This window comes from Mustela erminea, chromosome 17 (genome assembly GCF_009829155.1).
Source record: "Mustela erminea isolate mMusErm1 chromosome 17, mMusErm1.Pri, whole genome shotgun sequence".
NCBI lineage: Eukaryota > Metazoa > Chordata > Mammalia > Carnivora > Mustelidae > Mustela > Mustela erminea.
The window spans coordinates 24,153,063-24,174,350 of NC_045630.1; positions in this window are offsets into that span (position 1 = coordinate 24,153,063).

The window sequence follows — 21,288 nt, forward strand, 5'->3', positions numbered from 1 at the left end:
CCAGCCCAGGAGTGGACTGGGGTGACGGTGGGGGAGATTCAGCAGACAAAGCTATATCCTGGTGCATGGGCTGTGTGCCCCCCAAACTCCTGGAACCCCTCACTGCATACTTAAAATGAAATAAAACATTGGAAGGAAATCAATAATGAATCTAGGAAGTTAGGGCACCTACTAAGAAGATGAGGTAATTGTTGAAGAAAATGATGTGAAACAGAACAGCCTAAACCAAAAGGCTGACATGCCTACACACGGCGAGATGAAACCAAAAGAATTTAGTAACCCGAGAGATAGCATGAGCAAAATTGGAGATAATACACATAATAGGTTAAAGAAAAGAAAAAGAGTCAAATTATATAAATATTAACTCAGGAGACATTTATTTTTTTCTAATTTTTTTTTATTGCAGTAAAGTACACAAAATCTACCATCTCAACCATTTTTAAATGTACTGTTCAGGGATGTTAGATACACTTAGAACTCTTTTTGTCTTATAAAACTGAAGCTCTCTTCAGATCGCATAAAACTGAAGCCTCGTATTCATTAAACAGTAGCTCTTCCTTCTCCAGCCCTTGGTAACCCCCATTCTACTTTCCGTATCTATGAATTTGACTGAGTACCTCATTTAAGTGGAATCATACAGTATCTGTCTTCATCTGGCTGACTTATTTCATTTTGCATAATGTCCTCAAAGTTCATCCATGTTGTAGCCTGAATCAGAATGTCCTTCCTTTTATTTTATATTTTATTTTGTTATTTTATTTTATTTTTAAAAGATCTTATTTTTAAGTAATCTCTACACCCAAGAGGGGGTTTGAACTCACGGCCCCAAGATCAGGTGTTACATGCTCTACCCACAGAACCAGCCAGGTGACCCAGAATGTCCTTCCGTTTAAAGGCTGAAGGGTATTCCAGTGTATGTATATACCACACCCTGCTTATCCATTCTTCCTTCCATGGACACTGAGTTGTTTCCATGTCTTAGTTACTGCGAATAAACGCTGCTATAAACATAGATGCACAGCTCTCTGAGTCTCTGCTTTTAATGCTTTTTAAAAATAGATTTATATATTTGAGAGAGAGAGACAGCAAGGGAGAGGAGCAGAGGGAGAGAGAAACTCAAGCAGTCTCCCTGCTGAGCGTGCAACGTGAGGCTGGGCTCCATCCCAAGACCCCAAGATCGTGACCTGAGCTGCAATCAGGAGTCAGAGGGGCAGACGCTCAGCTGACTGAGCCACCCATGTGCCCCACTGCTTTCGATTCTTTGGGTGTTTGCTGACAGTGGGCTTGCTGGATCATATAGTACTTATGTTTTTAATTTCTTGAGGGGCCTCCATACTATTTTCTATGGTAGTGGCACCAATTTGAGTTTCTACCAACAGAGCTCAAGGATTCCCTTTTCTCCAAATCCTCTCCAACACTTGCTATTTTCTGATTTTTTGATAGTAGCCATCCTAATGGATGTATATTGGTATCTCACTACAGTTTTGATTTACATTGCCCTAATGATTAGTGATGTTGAGCAGGTTTTTTCATATATTTATTGACTGAAATGTTTACTTTTAAAGGAATAAAGTAGAATTTTTTTTAAAAAGGTGAGATACTAAAATAGCACTTAAGCAGGGGGCAAATAAATGAAAAATACACTTAGCAGTAGTTTAGAGTCTAAGGGTTCCTCTTGAGGCACAAGGAAAAATATTTCTTCAGGAGGAAACAGGACTATCAGTCCATTACTGCGTGCCGGCCATAGGGGGCGCCCAAGAGCAAAGGATCCTGGTGGTTCTCTCCAAGAGATCAATGTGTCCAAGGAAGGCTCCTGGGGACTTCCTCAGGTGCCCCCCCCCCCCACTTTCCCCAGGTATGCAGCGATTAGACAGGCTAGGCCCAGCACAACGTTTCTCTTGAGCAGAAATGGCCCCACAGAGCACGATTAACTTCAACATGTCGTGTCCACATCCATAAAATCACCAACAGTCAATGATTCATTCATTCATTTCTTCAATCCATATGTGTACCAGCTGCCTGTTGCCAGGCCCTGAGACTCAGGTTTGCATCAGAAGACGGTTGGCGTGGATTTGGGTTACAACCGGAATAAATGGTTCATAACAATGAGCTGGAATAAAGCTCAAGAACCTCTCACCCTAGAGCCCCACTTTGTGGTGGAGAATGTGGTCGGTGGTGAGCACGTCCACTTAAGAGATGTCTGTCCCTTTATTAACTGGAATATTGCTTGTGGCTCTACAGGATCAAACAACACAAACCAGGTGCAGCTGGAACTTGGAGCCAAGCAGCCACTGTAGACCATGCTCAGATCAGGCAGCTGAGCGAGCCTTCTCAGAGGACAGACGTGCTGTCTCTGTAACGCTCTCAGCATCAGTCCTAGCCGTCAGCTCAAAACGTATCTCCGTGGGGGAGAGAACAATTTTCCCCTCCACTAAGGAGGAGGAAGCATTGACTAAGCATCATCTATGGGTCTGGGGTTATGCTAAGTGCTTTACATATATGGCAGAATAACATTTTTAGCTATTAACTGTGCTTTTCTTCTAGCCCCCAGGGAAGAAGGACCTCACAGAGGAACAGCTCTGTGGGGCTCAGTGGTGGCCGGGTTGGCAGATGTCAAGTAATCCAGGAAAATGGAGATCTCAGTGGTAAGTGGTGTAGACAGTATAAGACCCAAGCTTTGTTCTTCTCCCACTGTGTGTGTGTGTGTGTGTGTGCATGTGTGTCTGTGTTGTGGGAACAGCCCTGAAAATAGACGAGGCTGAATTTCTTCCTTACTTGGTAGGGTGAGAGCTCAGAGTCATAATTAATGTTGCCACGGTAGCAAAGTAACTGGAAGTCTCCTGTGTTTCGGGAGGGGTGGGAATGACACAGCCACTCTGGAAGAGAGTTAGCTGTTTCTTCAGAGCACCCACTTACGGATCTTACCCTGCTACCCAGCAGTCCCACCTCTAGGCACCTACCCCAAAGAAATAAGAACATGATATCCAGTCTTTCTCTTTCTCTTCCAGTCTGAGGCTCTTCGGGAGCCACGGGCTTCTGTGTAGACATGGCCAAGTCCAAGAATCACACCACGCACAACCAGTCATGAAAACGGCACAGAAATGGCATCAGAAGACCCTAGTCACAAAGATATGAATCTCTTAAGGGGTAGAACCCAAGTTCCTGGGGAACGTGCGTGTTGCCAAGGTACACAGGAAGAGTTTGAAGAAGACACAGGCCAACAATACCAAGGCTACGAGTGCATGTGCCGAGGCTACCAAGGCTCTTGTCAAGGCCAAGGGGGTCAAGCCCACGATCCCAAAGAACAGCAGCCACGAGCTCAGTTGATTTGCCTGTATTGCTCACCCCAAGCTGGGGAAGCATGCTCAGGCCGCATTGCCAAGGGTCTCGGGCTCTGCCGGCCAAAGACCAAGGCCGAGACACAAACCAAGGTGCAGGCTACAGCACCTCCCACAGTGGCCCAGGCCCTCACAAAAGCTCTGGCGGAGAGGGTTCTGACTGCCAGTGTGATGACAAGGGGACCCACATGACCCCAGGCTTCTGTTGGTGCTATTTGTACCAAGAAACCTGCGGCAGCCCCTGTCGAGAGAGAGAGAGAGACAAACAGACAGACAGACAGACACTACACATATATCCAGACAAGACTTGCTCATGAATGTTCAGAGGCTCTGTGCACAATGACCCCTAACCAGACTGCACACTGCCAACAGGAGATAGAACAGAGACTGCGGTGTGTTCCTACAGTGGAACAGCACTGAGCCTGTAAGGAGTGCTGAAGTCTGGGTATGTGTGACCAATGGTCGAGTCTTACCCACACTGTCCTGAGGGCAATTCCAAACAAACGGAGAGCTCAGAGTGCATCTGTAGTAACAGGAAGCTGATGGGGGGTGGCCGGAAGCTGGGGTGGGGCAGGGACTGCAGCAAAGGGCTGGAGGCAACATTCTGGGGTGTTGGTAATCAAGAAGTACAGTTTTGTGGCACACTAGAATTTGTGGAATGAGTCAAATCCGCTGCAAAGATCATTTCGTTTAGTCCTCCTAACACCCTGGTAAGCTAGCCGTCATGACCCTCCTGGCCAAGGAATTGACAGCCCTGCCTGGGAACTGTTCAGGAAGCGTCCCCAGTCCTCCTGTGTGTCTCTCTCACTCGGATGCCACCGCCACACTCACAACCCTTCTGATACCAGATGTTGGGGGGACGTCCCCCCAACAGCAATTGTGTGACACCAGCTGCGGGCCCGGCAATCTCAGCTCTGACGCTGTGCACCTGGAGATAGTGTGTGGTCCGTCCCACAGGGTAGGGGCTCTGTCCTGGAAGCCTGCCAACCCCAAACCCCCAACTCCCGCTTCGGATGCCAGCCACAAAGCCAGGTGGTGGTCTGTAGTTCAGAACAACTGGCTATAGGTTGGAGATTCCCATGACCCCTCCTCAGGTTCAGCTAATTTGCGAGGGCCCCTCAGAAAGAGAAACATTGGACTTACTAGATCGCTGGTTTATCACAAAAGGAAGTAACTCGGGAAGAGTCAGATGGAAGAGAGGCGTAGGGCAAGGGCTGGGGAACGGCGGAGCTTCTGTGCCCCTTCCAGGCCCACCACTCTCCCCAGTCCCCATGGGTTCATCCACCCACCTGGATACTCTCTGTACCCCATACTATGGGGATTTTAATGGAGCTGTCACTGCGTAGGCATGACCAGTCATGAACTCTGGCGAGGGGACGGGGCACTCCCGGTGAGCAGCTCCCCATACCATGCAGGAGCCTACCTAGAGTCACCTCAGCAGAACAAAAGCCACTCCTGTCACCCAGGAAGTGACAAGTGTTCTAGAAGCTGTGTGCCAAGAAATGCTAGAGACCAAGATACTTTTTTTTCTATTATCTGGAATCAAGGCTTAGAGAAACCCACTCGCATTGTTCTTGGCTGCGGCCTTGTGGCCACAAAGCGCACCTCTAACAAGGGCCCTAGACAGTCATTAGCAGCTCGAGATGCAGGAGAACACCTGCCTGCTCTCTGGGGGGCGAAGATCCTGTCCCAGGAATAAAGCAAGTGTGGGCAATGAGGTTCCCACTTTGGGAATGCAGATCTAGTTGGTTTGGGAGAAAAGGTATATACCAACTGTGAAAAAGTGAAGGTTACATAGACTTACACTTAAGGTTGTATCATGTCTGGGCAGAAATGCATTCTTACTTTGGGGAATGGGGTACGAAACTCTGGGGATTTTCATGAACCCCTTCGCTTCCGGTGGCTTGTGCAATCCAACGGTCCATCCCTAGGTCACTTAGGAAGCCTGCTGCTTCCTTGTTTCTCTCTTCCGTTTGCCCTAACCCAAGTCCCGTGAAACCCGGGTCCTGGGAGCAGGGCTGTCGTCCCTCCTCACCAGCACTCCAGGCCTCCTTGGGGGTTGAAGTCTCCTGATTCCTTCCAGCTTCAGGGTCTCCGTCTGTGTACCAGACAGTCCAGGGTAGGAGGGGGAATCCAAAGAGAAAAGCAACAGCACATTCCCCTGAGACAAACCGGAACAGCGGATCTCTACTGAGAGATTCTGCTGTGCTTCCCCAGGGGGTGCCATCTGCGTTCCCCCCGGCAGCCAGGGCTGCCTTGCTGGGCCCTTAAATCACGAGACCTGACGACTCCTGGATGAGTGGCCGAGCTGCCCTGGAGGAGGGTCCCGGCAGGCCTGGCATCATCTAGGCCAGCATCGTCGGGCTTTCCTCTGTCCCCGGAGAGGCCCTGGCACAAAGGCGTCCTGCCATGTGGAGGACGCCATCTGAGGCCATCACGGCCCAAGAGAATATTGTGACAGAGCACTGGCTCGAAGCATTCATAATTGTTTTCTCTTCCCCTTTGCCCTTTCAGTCAGAGGGGCTGTTTAGCTTCCCTCTGGGGAGGGTGTGAGGGGCTGGAGAGCAGCAAAGAATCTTCCAGACTCTGGTTTCCAAAGGCTTAGCCCTTAAGGGGATGGAGAGAGCTGGGGCATAAACAGGATGCTGAGAGGGAGGGAGGAAGGGGGAGAGAGAGAGCTCTTCTTGGCTCCCCAGAAAAAATGCCTTGGTCTCTGGTCTGCGCTTAATCGCGGAGGCAGAACCAGACCAGGGTGTGTGTGGGGGCGAGCTCCGATGTCCCTGAAGTAGGGCTTGCTGGGGGCCCGCCGCCTCCACCTTCTGCTTTCCTGTGACCTTGGGCTGCTGTCCTGCCACTGCCCATATACCAGGTAGTCATAAGTGAGTTAGCTCACTTCTCCCAGCCACAAGCTTCCCACGTGTACGCTGGGGATCCGATGGCCACTCCCTGGTGGTGTGGGCACATGGATGAGCAGGAAGGAGGGTCCAGCAAAGCAAGGCCCCTCACACGGGCTCCTTCTCCCCACTCCCCTCCCCTCTCTCTGCTCATTGACTACCAGGTCCTGCTGCTGTCCCTATAACCTGCAGGACAGGGATGTTTCCTTCTGGGTGTCCCCCACCCCCACCACAACTGCCCCCAGCACCTCACATAGCAGCTGGCCGGCAGGAGGCACTGAGTAAGTATTTGCTCAGTAAAATCTGTCAGTTTTTGTAGGAAGAGGAGGGGAGTGGAGGGTGAGGTATAAAACCCCAGAAGACCAGGTGTTGCCTCTGCTGGGGAGGAGTCTTCTCCCTTCTGTCTTCCAGGTGCTGCCGCCATGCCGATCCAGGGGAGGTCACTGTCCCTCTGCTGCGCAGCAGGTAAGGCTGCCCTTACCTGTCACGGGGTCCCCTGGGTGAAGGCAGGAGGGCACCCGACTCCGTGCACGCCCACGGCTCTGGTCCCATGAAAGGTAGGGCACCTGTCCTTGGAGGTTCACAGTTAGAGGTTGAAGGGGAGACAAAGTGGAAAGAAAGGCATGTTCTTCAGCTGTCAGCCTCGGCCACCTCCCCCCTGCTTGCCAGCCTGCTCCTCCACACCCTGCCGGCTGGGTTCCTCTCACCCCTTCCAACCCCGCAGACCCGGGCCCAGAACCTAGCACTCACTGTTCTCGTTTGTGTCTTCACGCGGGCAGCTGCTTTCAAAGTGCCCCGTACCTGCCGGTCAGAAATGGACCCTGACCTCCCCGAGCGTACCCTGTCATGGGGGAAAGACATTTGCCTGGGGGACAGCAAACTGAATATTAGAGAATGTGCCCCATGCAGTGCCGGAGATAAGCAGGGTGACAAGAAGGGAGAGTCCCGGGGAGTGACTGTGCCGATCCGGTGGGTGGGAAGGTTTATTGAACGGGGTGTTTTGGGCTGGGCCTGAGGGGTGGATGAAGGACTGCAGAGAGTAAAGACAGGAAAAGGAGCAGCCTGGGCCCCTCCACGTGGAGCCTGGTGCGTGTGAGGAGAAGATGCCTGAGGTCCACCATGGCCTCCTAGAAAAGCATTCTTGGGACTGAGGGCTTGAGCGGTGCGGTGAACTACTGTACTGGGTGGGGACCATGAGGACTTATTGAGGTGGCCAGGGGTTCAAGCAGAGGGACCCGCTGGCTGTCTGTCACAGAGAGGATGGTGGCTGGGGCAAGGACGGCAGCAGGCGTGGAAGGATGTGGAAAGTTCAAGAAGTTTCCAGATCCAAGGAATGACAGGATTTGCGGTGTGACTGGATGCCAGGAATGAGGGATAGGGGAGGGACCCGCGATGACTCCTGGGTGGGAGCTGGGGGTGCTGGTGTGAGCTGGGAAGCCCAGCACAGACCACATCAGAGGGTGGATCTATGTGTGACAGATGGAGAGTGGGACGCAGACCCAGAGCTCAGCGCTAGAGGCTGGAGTCTGAGAGGACACAGTGTTGACCTCCAGCTTCTCAGACTGAGAGCTGTGACCCACTGGGTCCTAAATCGACTATGGGCCACGGTCAGTGACTTTAAAAAATTAAACAGAATAGGATAAAAAGCATCAAAGTGAATCACGCATCATAAGAAAGACTACATTTTTTCATGTTCCCTTTCTCTGATGCAGGGATCCTCCGACTCTTCTCAGCCACAGGCAGCATCTTGGATTCTGGTGGGTGTCTGGAGATTCACCCAGGGCGGCAAGTGTCCCGTCACCCCTTTCCCTCTCCTTCTGATTGTGCACACGTTGCCCACTGTGTATGCCCAGTTTTTTAGTCTTATTTTCCTCTCTTAGGGCATCTGGTTTGAGGCCGATCCCTTAAGGCCTAGCCACCCCCCCCCCCCTACAACCACCTGGCCCCTCCATCTTTCCACACAGGCAGGGCTTGGCAGGGCAGGGTTGCCCTTGAGCAGCCTTTTCTGGGGGGACCCCACAAGGGCATGGAGTTAGGAAGGAAGGAAGCCAACATGGAGATCTTGGGGCTTGGGGTTGGCTCCCAGGAAAGGTTTGACTTGCCCCTTAGTTCACTCATTCATTCATTCATTTTCAACACAATGGGTCCTTCTGACCAGCTGGACACTGTGAATACAATGATGAATAAGGCTCATTCTTTGCACCCAAGTTGCTTGCACCTGGTGATGAAGATAGACAAGCAAAAAGGTCCTTTCCTGGGAGGCTTTTACCAAATTCTGATGCAATCCCGGCAAATTCAGATCCTTGCTGTAGGGTGCGCTGGGACATCAGTGTATTTGGAAAGCTCCTCAGGGGGCTCTAATGTGCAGCCTTAGGGGTGAGCCCTGCCTACCACAGGGCCACACCAGGCTATGATCAAGGGCCAGGACCTGGGAACTCCACCCACAGTCCCTGCATCCCAGCTCCATTCCTTCCCCAGAGGTGGCCTTGCCAAGTCATTTACCTCTCTGTGACTAGGTTTCCTCATTTGTAAAACAGACATGGTGATGCCCATCCTAGGGACTTGGTGGAAGGATTCAATGAGATACAGGTGCGCGCCAGGAGTGCTCAGTTAAACGCGGACTTTGTTATTAAGCACTAACAAAGGTTATTAAGTTATTAAGTTTATTAAAAGTTATTAAACACTGCAGCCAATGAAAGGGGCGCCTCCCCAGGAAGACGCAAGAGCAGAGAGCGGTTAGTTGGGCAAAGGGAAAGAGGAAACCAGAGCATGGGAGACTGAGGGGTTCGGGGAGCAGGGGGTCGGGAATGGCCAGTCCTTCAGGCAAGAGGGCAGCCTGTGCAAATGCCCAGAGGCAGAGCGGTGTGTGGGTGCAGGGCCCACCGTAAGGGGTGGAGTGGGAAAGAAGAGACTGGGAAGGCTGCCTGCGTGGAGGCTGAAAGCTCTTCGGGGAACCAGGGCTGGGAGGGGGCAGCCGGCTGGGCGTTGACAGCCTCTCCCACCCCAGCCCGGCAGCCTACGAGCAGTGGCAAGAACTTCTCGAGGGTGGAGGTGGAGCTGAGCTGGTCCGAGGCACTGCGCTATTGCCGGCGGCACCACACGGACCTGGCCGACCTGCAGAGCATGAACAGCGCGCGCAGCGTGGGCTCGCTCTACGCCCTCACCAGCAGCGCGCATGCGTGGATCGGCCTCTTCTTCGACGCGCGCATTCAGGGCCTGAGCTGGTCCAGCGGCTCCGCCTTCACCGCGCCGGTGTGGAGCTCGTTGCCTGTCTTCAAGGAGGGCGTCTGCGCCACCCTGTACTCCGTCTCCATCTTCCCCAGCCTGGGGGCCGCCTCGTGCACGGCGCAGAAGCCCTTCATCTGCTACTACGGTGTGTCCCACTCCGAGTCCCATTCTCAGAGCAGGTGGGGGGGGGCAGTCTCGAGTCTTTCACGGGACAACTGACCAGTAGCGACTCTGCAGCCTGAGTTTGTGTCTCCTCTGTCCCTCATTCCCGAGACTCTGACATCAGAGAAACAGGTGTAAATCAGGGTAGAGAGAAAATAAAATCTGGAATGTTCCCCAAGTCTCCTCCTGCCAATTAGGGACTTGGGAGAAGAGGAAAAAGAAAGGGAGGAAGAAAGGAAAGGCGGGGGGGGGGTGTCCACTTGCATCTCTGCAGCAGCGAGAGTCGGATTCCATCTCTTCCTCCTCCTCCTCACGGAGCAGGGGGCCCGCTTTCTGTCTCCTACCGGCAGGGAGAGTGGAGCAGCCACTTTGCTCCTGGGCGGGAGTGGGTGGGAGCCCACACCTTCAGGCCTCCTAACAGGATATCCAGGGTACTCAACACGCCCCCATCCTGCCTCCTGCTGGCCCCTGATGCTGACCTCATTAGGAAGGTGCTGGGACCCCACAGCAGGGGGATGCTTGGACACCAGAGGGCATTTTTCTGGTCTAAAGTGCCAGTTTTTGCTTTGTCCCCACAAGGGTGAGGTTTGACCTTGGGTTCCCCAAGCTGGCAGAGAGATGTTCAGGGGTGCTGAGTGTGCAGGGGTGGGAGTCCTCTGGAAGAAAGGACCGTGGATGTAGGCTCTCCCCTCCTCTCCCTGTTTTGGGCTCCAGTGAGTCGCATCCTGACTCCACCCATTTCTCCCCTTCTCCCCAAGCCCACCGCCTGGGCCTCTGTTGGGGAGGTGGGGGTAGTCTGCCTTACCCCATAGTCAGTTCTCAACACAGTGTGAGCTCCAAAAAATGCAAATCATGTCACTCTGCATGAACATATTTAGTAGGTTCCCTTAAGCCCTTAGAATCCTATCCGTTTTGAGGCCAACCAGGCCCCTCTTGACCCTTCTGGCTTCTTCTCCTATCCCTGGCCTTGACCCCACTGACTGCTTTCTGCTCCTTGGATACTCGCTGGTCCTTCCCACTTAGGGTCTTGGCCTTGGCTCTCCTGGGGGTATTTCTTCCCCCTGCTTTGCAAGGCTGCCTGCTTCTCATATTCTCTTCAAGAGCGAGGATCCTGTTTCCCTTATTTCTGCTCTTTTCCCGGAGCCTAGAATAGTGGCTGCCACAAAGTAGGGGCACCCCCTCTCTCTGTGTATGTAGTTCTTGAATACATGTAATAGAAACGGGTGAGCCTGTCTACCCCCCTGCCTTCAGCTTGGTGGCCGTGGAGGGGATCCCCGGCAGCCCTCTCCCTCCCCATAATGTGTGGTCTCTTTCTCTTTTGCAGACCCTGCTGTGGGGCACCGCCTCTTCACAGAGCCTGCTCTTAGCCCAACCACCTCTCCAAAGCCAGGTACACACTGGGGAGCTCTGCCTTCCTCCTGAGTCATCCACATGGAGGTCATGCCGCCTGTGTCCCATTTGCTTCCCTTGCCTGGCTGAGGGACCCCGGGCTCTGCTGTCCCTGGGCTGAACCCTATAGAGAGAATCAACCCAGGGTTATTATTCAGATTATTATTTTTTTTTAAAGATTTTATTTATTGATTTGTGGGAGAGAGAGAGCGCGTGCACACGTGCACGAGCTGGGGGAGGGGGTGGGGAGAGGGCAGAGCAGACGACCTTGAGATCATGGATGATGACCTGAGCCGAAGTCAGAGGCTTGATTGACTGAGCCACCCAGGGACACCACATCCCACCCCACCCCAAGCTTTATTTATTTATTTATTTATTTGAGAGAAAGAGTATGCAGATTATTTATTATTGTTTTATAATTCAGACAAGGAGGTGACTTGCTGAAAGGTCTCCGACCAGACAGTGACATCAGTGGCCGAGGCTGTATCCCAGCTCTTGTGATTACCAGCCCCCCTCACCACCACCCTTGCTTCACTGGCTTGGAGGTGGGGGAGAGGGAGCACCTCTTCACAGCCCAGGCCCACCCAGCTGGTGAGGGGGACTTCCCTTCTGATTATTACTATCCTAAATTTTTTTTTTTTTTTTTTTTACTTTCTTCACATCTGGTGTCAAGAATCATGACAAAGGAAATCTAAACCCTTCCCTCTACCGGCTTTATAGAGGTGGTTTTCTGCATGCTAGGGAATGTGTAGTTGCAGCGTGAAGATGGCCGGGGCTTCCAAGGCTGAATCTCGTCTTGCCGTTTAATATGACATGAGTTTGGGCAAATCATCACCCACCCGAGCCCCCCTTTTCCCACCTGTAAGATGAGGTTCACAACATCGACCTCTCAGGATTATAGTGAGGATTTGAGCAGATGACGGACGCCGCAGCACAGCTCAGGGCTGGGGAGCATTGGTTACTTAATAGACGGTAGCTTTAAAAAAATCAGCTTAGATAGGGAAAGTTAGGGAAACCTCAGGCAAATCTTGACGGGCTTAAGGTGTGTGTGCGAGGTTTTGGGAGGCCCTATTTGAATCTGAGCATGTGGCTCTGTGTTCTGCAAATAGAGGCGTTTCTTCCAGCGGGCTCCATCATTTCCTACCTTCCATTGTTTGGAATCGGATGTTTGGCTGGTGTGCGACAGATGAGACAGGACTGGCAAGCGGCAGGGCAGGTGGGGTTCGTGAGGGGTGGCCCAGGCCAGTGTCAGGCAGAGACTGGGGGTAGAGGCTGTGGGAGGTCGGCGGCCTGCATGTCTGAGCCCCACCGGAAGTCAGGGGCGAGGGGGACGGGCCCACTCTGCCTCCTGTCGTCCCGCGGGTCTTCCCTCACCAGGCTCGTCTTTCTCTCTGACTCTCCTGGGAGGAAGAGTACCCCACACTTTCTCTGTTCTGCCTCAGCCCAGAGCCTCCTGAGAGCCAGCACCAGAGGCTCCTGGGACTCACACATGAGGCTGCCTCTTAGCCAGGATTATCCCCTCTTCCTCATCACGCCCCCACAGAGTTTAACCACCCTTTAATTAAGTGCTAATTATTTGCATGTCCTGTGTGAACCCACTTGTTTCCATGGTTCTCATGTGAGCCTTTAAATCCGTTCAGGTGACATTACTCGCCCCATTGCACAGGTGACAAAACTGAGACTTTGACTTCACTTATAGGGCCTTTCGCCACGAGGAGAGCTCTGCTTCACCCACGCTTTTCCTAATGTCCTTGCTCCCAGCTGCTGCCACGATAACTCCTCCATTCTCCTAACCTGGTGTTTAGTCCTGGAAAATCAGGGTTTCATCCAACCTCACACCCAGGTGGGGGGTAGTGGGGACGAAGGGCTGAATCAGACCAGAGTTCCGTCCTGGGGGAGGAGCGAGGCCTGGGCTGTCAGAGGTCCAGGTCTCAGGCCTGGGGTGTCCCTGTTCTTCGCCCGCAGCCGTGGTCCAGATTGGCCGACAGACGTTCCTACGGTTTTCCCGGGAGCTGACCTGGAAGGCAGCCCTGCTCTATTGCCGCGGCCACCACACGGACCTGGCCGACCTGCAGCAGGTGACCGACGAGGCCGGCAGGGAGGACTTGAGGTCCATCACTGAGGAGACTGAGGCCTGGATCGGCCTCTACTTCAACCCAGCCTCCGGGGCCCTGAGCTGGTCGAGCGGCCTGGGCGCCAGCGTCCCCACCTGGCTCCAGGTGCCTAAGTTCGGGGCAGGACTGTGTGCGGGGCTCCGCACCTACGCGCGCTACCCCCCCAGAGTGTATGCACTGGCCTGCTCCGCCCTGAAGCCCTTCATCTGCTTCTACGGTGCGTGGCCACCCCTCCCCTGCCGACCCCGGGCTCCCCTGGGGCTGGAATGGGGACGGCGCGTGGGTTTATGGCAGCCGGAGACACTGAGGGTAGACCCAAGGAAGAGCTTCTAGGCCCCGAGAGTAACAGGCACAGGCTTTATTCTAATTCTGAGGGAGCTTTCAAGAATGGCATGGACCCTACGGAGTCTCAGGGCTTTCGCCATTAGCAATGGCAATGAGTTTTAGGGCGATGCAGAGGTTAAAACATGGACTTTGGAATCAGGGTCTACTTAGAGTAGACTGGCTCTACCAGAGCTAGACATTTTTCCTCTTTGGGAAATCCATTTAACAAAATGGTGTTGTTGATACGCACCTCTGAGGATGGCTTCAGAGACTGAATGAGGAGGAGTATGAAGGAAGCTGGTAGAGATGCGGACCCGGAGTGAGCGCCCGCACACGCTCGCCCGCGTCAGTGTTGCACCGGAGGTCACGGGAGCCAGAGGCCTGCCTGGTTATTCTGGATCCCTGTATTGTATGTCCTCAGCAGCAGGTCGCATTCTGTCTTGCCGTTTCCTTCTCTTTTCGCTCCTCCTCCCTTGCCTTCCTTCCTCTCCTTCCTTTCCAGCCTTCTTAATTTGCTGCAGTAGCTTTACTGAGATACAGTCCACATACCTTAAAAATCACCCCTTTGAAGTGTCTGACTCAGTGGGTTTTAGTAGTTATGGGGGTGCGCAAGCGTCACTGCTACCTAATTGTAGGACGTTTGATCACCCCAGCAGGAACTCCTCACCCTCGAGCAATCGCTCCCCTTTCTCCCACACCCCAGCCCCAGCAGCCGCTAATGCACTTCCTGTCTCTGTGGATTTGCCTGTTCTTGGCGGTTTCTTTTCGTGTTTCGGATTTAATGAGAACGGCAGTCTTTATGTGTAAAGGAGGAATGATGGTTCCTCCCTGCAGGGCTCCTGTGAGGATTAAAGACCCCAAAAGCCCCCTTCTGTGATCAGCCCTCGCAGGTGCACGGAGGTGGCTGAGATGCGGGCTGCTGAGCGACCCCCAGGTGAGGCAGACCCGGGGGTGCTGTGTCCCGTGGCAGGCCCGCCCTCACCGCTCTCCCTCCTTCCTTGCAGACCCCTCCATTGGGCACCGGAAGTCCGCCCCTCTCTCTTCAGCCTTTCACGCTTCCTCCTCAGAAGCGACCGTGGAGCCAACACTCAGGCCAAGTACATCCCTGTTTTCTGTTCTATGCGGCCTCTTTGGACCTGTTCTTGGGTTCCGGGCTCTCCAGGGCCTGAGAGGTGGAGAGGTCACCTGCATGCAGCAGCACGGGGTCGGCCCCATGGGAACCTCCCAGAAGAGGATTTTCCAGCTCACCTTCCAGCCCTCTGCAGGGCCAGCTGGGTTTGGAGAAGGGGGACTCGGTCCCCTTCAACCTCCCTCCTTGAACTGGGCCACTAACTTGCAGCTCTAGAACGGGGAGGCCCCAGAGAGGCCGTGTGGCCCCGTGCGTGGTGGTGAGGGCCAGCCTGGGAGGCTGAGGGTCTGACGCTGGGCCGTGCTCCCGAGTCATCAGAGGGGACTTTGAGGTTGGCAACTAGAGAGGGGGGCGCAGGAGAGGTGGCTGAGGAATCCCTTGTGATTTCAGGCTCCTCTGGGTGGAGGGAAGATGCGGAATGAGTTGTTGGGACTATGTGGGGCGACATGTTCGGAACGACAGTGATTGCACTCCTTTGGCCCTTTTAAATTCCGGAAACATCTTCACAGCTATTACCTCATTTTGCTTCCCAAGAGCTCTGAAGCTAAGTAGGGTAATTGAGGGTAAAACAGTTCTCCTGGCTTTGTTCCAGATCCCTCCATCTGACAAACACTTTACTGCCTTTGCTGAGGACACAGAGAAGATAGGGGACTTGCTCATGGTCGCCCAGAGCTTCATTTATGTTCTGGGGACACAGTAAAATCAGGGGCCCCTCTGAAGGACCCCAAGGCCGTGATAATTAGTGTCGCATGTACAGTCACAGGCATGGTGGGGACATGGGAGGGGAGTGGCCAGTCCCTGTGATGATCTGGCTTTCCTGGAACAGGTGATTCTATACTTGTTTAGGACCACAGGAGGAGTTAGCTCGCAAAGGGGAGTGGGTGACTGATTGCAGGTGGGCTAGGTGCTTAAGGCTGAGCGGGGACACCCTGGTCCTGCAGGGGAAACCCCTGAGAGGGTCAAAGGAAATGGTCTTATCCTGAAGGCAACAGCGCCAGGGCTGGGCCAGTGGGCAGATGTGGCTCAGAAACTGGGTGAGATCCTCTCATCTGGTTCGCATCCAAGGTCTAGCCTGGCCCCTGCCTGTCGGCCCCAGACCAAACTGAATGGGCAAGGCCAGGCGTGCAAGAAGCAGAAGGCCGCAGTGGGGCCTGGGGGAGTGGAGGCCGGTGCCGGCTTCCCCACTCTGTGCCGTGTCCGGCTTTGGTCGCTGGATGCCATCTGTCCTTGTCCGTGGCCTGACGAGACCCACCCACCCCCCGCTGCGTCCCCAGCCTTCCCTCCTGCTACAGGGATGAGCGCCAGGCCCGGCTTCCACAGCATGGCTCCAAGCTCACCCCTGGCCGCCCACCAACGGCTCTCCAGCCCCCGGGGAACCACGCCGCCCCGCGCCCTCCCTCCTAGCCCACGCGCCCCGGGAACTCCTAGCCCTACAAGGAAGGGCCCCGGCCCCTGCAGGTCCTGTTCTCGCCGTTGAGCTGGGCTGGCTGTCGGGTGACCCTCTCTGTCCCAGAGGTGGGGCCCGGGGCACTCTGGCCTCCGCTTTGAGCCCCACCCCAGTCCACGTGTCCCTGGGGGGGGGCCCCTGTCGCCCAAGGATGCCCACGAGTCGTGGCCCGCGCACGGCTCCCCCTCCACGCCTCAGTTGCCTGCAGAAGGGCACCGCTCCGGCTCAGCCCAGGCATTTGGCCTCACGCCCCCAGCCTCTCCTGGGAGCTCCCCGGGATCGAAGAGAGCGCCTCGAAGCCTTCGGGCTCCTTGAGCACGGGATGCATGCCTCAGAGACAGGTGGGAGCTGGTCAGGGCCTGACACAGGTGTCCGCCCACGTCACTGTGAATTGGGGACCCCACACTGGCCCGGCCCCAGCGCCTGGCTCCTCCTCGGCGGGTGATGGAGCCCTAGGCTCTGTACCCAGGCTACAGGCCAGGAGGCTGAGGGCGGGGGCTGTGGCTCCCCTGGCTGCATTCCAGTCCAGTCTCTGGGGGACCCTGTGCTGCCAGAGCCCCTTCTCCGGCTCCTCCTGGCTGGGTAATCATTTAGGGTGCGGGATCTAGGGGAGAAGTCCTCTCTTTTGGCTGTTGGAGTCTGATGGCCGAGGGTTGGAATGTTGACTCTCCTACTTACTCCGTGGCCCGAGGCAAGTTCCCTAACTTTTCAGAACTCCCTTTTCCTCATTTTTAAAGTCGAGTTAAGAGACCAGGGTCAGGAAGTGTCTTTCAGTACCGGGCATCTGGCAGACCTACAGTTAATGGCAGTTACTACGATCCGGGTCTCCACTCGCTAGTGAAATGTGTAGGGATTCCTGCCATCTCCTGCCCGTGTCCTTACTCAATAGACAGGGCTGGCCTCCTTCTCATTTTATTAATTATAAATGATTGTGAATGATCAGATTATGAATTATTGAGATGGCAGAATCTCACAGGGCGAGAGCTGTTTTATGCCTCTTTGTATCTTTCCCAGGCCTTGAATAGTGATTTACACGCTGGTGGATGATTTACTTCCACAATCACTTCCCAAGGACTGGGTTTGAACAAGACACTGAACTGTAGGTATCAAGATGAGCAGGGCCTGTTCCCTGTTTTTAAGAGAGTTTAGTCTAATCGGGACTAAGAGCGACAACAGTTCACTAAGTGCTGAGCCCAGAGTGTGACCCGAGGGCCCTTGTTCACTCTGCCTGGAAAGGTGGTGGCCGTTGGACCGAAAGTTAATGGAGGATTTCAGGCAGCAAACACTGGCACATTCTTCCTGGCAGAGGGAATAGCACAGGCAAAGGCATGTAGATGTGACAGACAGTGTGTGGTTTGGGGACGACAAGGAGTCTGATGTGACCAGAGTAGAGGCCACGTATTTGGGAAAGGAGAAGCAGGGGAAGAGGGAGAGAGGGGCAGAGTCTGAAGGACATGACCCCGCAGTCCGTAGAGGCGTCCGAGGCATCCAGCAAGTAAGCGGGAGGCTCAGCGCTGTCGTCCATAGGAGCCGGGCGGGCGTAATGACGCAGGGCAACGCGTGTGTCAGGGCACACAAGGAAAGAGGCGCGGTTCAGCGTCCTACATGGAGCACACTCATGACCACACCGAGAGGACAACCACCCATGCTTGGGAGAAAAGGCTGGAAGGAAATGTGTGAAAACCTTAATAGTGGTTACAGTGTTTCTTCCGTTCTGTTTCTGGATTTTATACATTTATTCATTTCACTAAAGAAACGGACAGGGCTTTGGGTGGGGAAAGGAGGGGGCATTTGGAGAGGAGAGGCAGGAATGGCACGTGTGGGTAAGGGCTATTGCCCACTGTGGGACATGAGACTGAGGCTAGCGGGGCAGACCAGCAGCATGAGGAGGGCTGCGAGGGGATTGGTTTTATCATTTACAAGTGATAATAATTGAAGAAATACAATCGCAAACACATTTTTTAAAACGGTCAGCTTTGTTCATTGAATCACAGAAATAGAAACTAAAAACAAGATGCATTTTTAAAATAATTTTTTGAGGGGGAGGGGCCACGGGAGAGGGAGAGAGACTCTTAAGCAGGTCCCACGCCCAGCACGGAGCCTGACCTGGGGCTCGATCTCAAGACTCTGAGATCATGGTACTTAAGTGACAGAGCCACACAGGGTGCACCTTAAAATAATATTTTTACTTACCAGTTGGGCAAAGATTTAAAGGGGTGATAATATGCTGGTGCAAATGCAGGGAAAATCAGCGATCCCAGATGGGAAAGTTGGGTGGTGCTGGCCTTCTGGCAGCATGTCAGTTCTGGAATGTGCATACCGTTCCACACAGACATCCTGTTTTGGGGACTTTATGAAGAAACAAGATTACAAGTTGCACACATACTCCTCTCAGGGGAGAGGAGGTTGCTGAGAGGCCGCCGCACTTGGTTTTGGAATATGTTGAGTTTGAAGTGCTACCTCTTTTTTTTTTTTAAGACTTTATTTATTTGAGAGACAGAGAGAGAGGGACAGAGGAAGAAGCAGACTTCCTACAGAGCAGGGAGCCTGACGTGGGGCTCGATCCCAGAACCACTGAGCAGAAGGCAGACGCTTAACAGACTGAGCCACCCAGGTGCCCCGCAGTGCTACCTCTTGATGGAAATATCGGGAGTTCCTGGCTGCCATGGTGGGGTCTCTGTGAAGCTGGCAGCAACATAAGGGCATCAGGCTCTGTGGAGTAGGGCCTACTCAAAGAAAACGTTCGCTACTGGGAAGAACTCTCATCATATTGCCCAAGTGCCACACACGCTGTGGCAGGGACACCGTGTGGGAACGGTGGGGAAGGGGCTCAAGGGCTGGGCGCGCGAGCCTGTGGGAGTGAGTCAGGGTTTGGCCAGGACAGAGCTCCCGCTGACTGGCTGGTTTCTGCAGCAATGGTGTGTGGATCAGTGGCGGCCCAGGCCTGGCTTGTGGCTCGGGGCTTTCGCCAGTCTCAGCTCCCCTGCTCCTGGCTGTATTTGCAGTGGCTCTTTTATGTTCCCCTCCTGTAGCTGTGGCCACTGGGGGAACCAGCAGCGATCAGAGAGAGACAGCCATGGCCGCTCAGGCCCAAAGTCTGAGCTCATCTAAGCACCCGACATCTGTAGAAACCGCCCCGGCACCCGCCCCAGGTAACTGCCTCTGGTTCTCCAGGTCCCACTCTTCACAGGGGAGTCTGTAAATCTGGACAGCCATGCCCTAGCACAGGGCACTTGAGAGCTTTTTATGACAGATGGCATGAAACATTGGGAACAGGAACAAGGCAGAGGGGCCTGGAGTTAGCTCCCTGACTCCTGCCAAAGCCTGGGGAGCAGACTCCCTCACCCCACCTTCTCCTCTTTCTCATCTGCAACAGCGGGACGGTAAGGACTGCCCTGCCCACAGCCCAGGGGTGTCACAAGGCCCCACTGCGATGGTTACGCAAGGGCACTGTGGACTACAGAATGCGGCACAAGGAGGCAGTGGTCCCCGCAGGCGGCTGTCATCCCCATGATGAGTGCAGAGGCGCCCGGCCCAGGGTTGAGCAGCTTGAGAGACTTGGAGAACCTACTTAGAGTTTTCTGGGGTACATCGGGCCTTTAAAATGTGGGTCCGGGGAGAGGGGAGTATTTCCAGTACGGTGTGGAGCATCTACGTAAGAGATTTGTTAAAAAAGAGGGAAAATACAGAAGAGACAGAAGATAACGTCTTGTGGGTGGCCAGGTGGTGGGCCAGGAGGTGGCTCTTTCCTGCCAGCCTCGGGCTGAGCTTTCTGCCCGCAGCTTCTTCCTGCTTCCTTTTTGAAACCTGGAATCACCACTTCGCACCCATGCCATCCACTGGGGGCAGCCCTGGCTGCTAAGAACTTAGTTTCCAAATGGCGACGGGATAATTCTCCGTGAGCCAGAGAGCACTTTTTTTTTTCAGGGAAACTCTTTGGAATCCTGAAAGCAGATTTTACCATCCCAGCTCTGACAGACCCAGAAGATCTGAAAGACCAATTTTTGAGGGAGGTGAGACTTCAGACCACTACTGATTTTGACCAGTCAGGTGACTTGATGCAAGGCAATACTGTGGGACCCAATATACCTAGAGCAAAAGCTTTGCAAAATTAGCTCATCTGTTCCCACTGCCGTTCTGGCTCATGGTGACAGGTTGGTGCATGTGCTGAGATGTTCAGATCTTCTTTACTCTTTTTTCCTAAGCTTTTCTACCCCGCCCCCCACCCCCGCCTGCCCCTTGTCAGGAAGCCCTGAATTGAGGTCTTGGCTTTCTACCTATTAGTTGACCTTGGGCAAATAACTTAATCTTCCTGTATTTCAGTGTCCCCATGAATTAGAGCCAATAAAACCGAACTCCATACCAACCACACCAATATGGTTGGTATTATAAGTGGAATATTCCATACAAAATGCTTAACAAATTGGGACGTAGTAAGTGCTCAATAAACACAAACATTAGCTGTTACTATCAACATTATTAGTTTTCTGAATATACGTTTGTTCAAGGCTCCTCCTACTGCCCTCTGTTCTTTTCAAGGATTATAAGATAGGACATTGTGAAGAGGAAAACTGTTCCCAAATATTGCAACCGAAACCTTAAACTCACGTTTGAATATGGCTGAAGGGCACGTTTTTCAGTTATACCAGATAATGGCCATAGATGACAGAGCTAGAGAGTTCCTTATAGGTCACCTAACCACGTCATGATGTCACCGACAAGAAAACAGACTGGCTTTGATCTGGTAGCTAACGGCAGTTTATTCACAGGCCAAAGGAATAAATAGCACCAGGCAACTCATTCTAAAACCTCGTGAACTCAAGTGTCTGGAAAGAACAGTAGTGTGTGTGTGCGTGCACATGTGCACCGGCCTGCTGGGGACTGGGCAGAAGAACTAGAAAGTTTCCAGTGGATTTTGCTATTGAAAGAAGAACAGATGTGAATGAGGCAATTCAACACCTGATAATTTTTTCAGTAGAAGTTCAAGTAGTAAGACTGCAGTGCTCAAAAGTAGGTTTTCAAAAGTCAAGGACCATTTTTTGGGGGGGTGGGTGGGAGGACGCAAACCAGAAATCATCTTCCTTCTGTTTTAGAGTAAAGCCAATAACGGGAAACTTGGGAGTTAAACAGGGGATTCCATCTTTGTTAGGACGTATCTCTTCCCTATTAATGGAGAGAATTTCTACCTCACAGATTTAAAGGATGGAAAAGGTGAGGGACAATGTGTATCTGTGTAGGAAGGTAGAGTGTGTATTATTAGTTT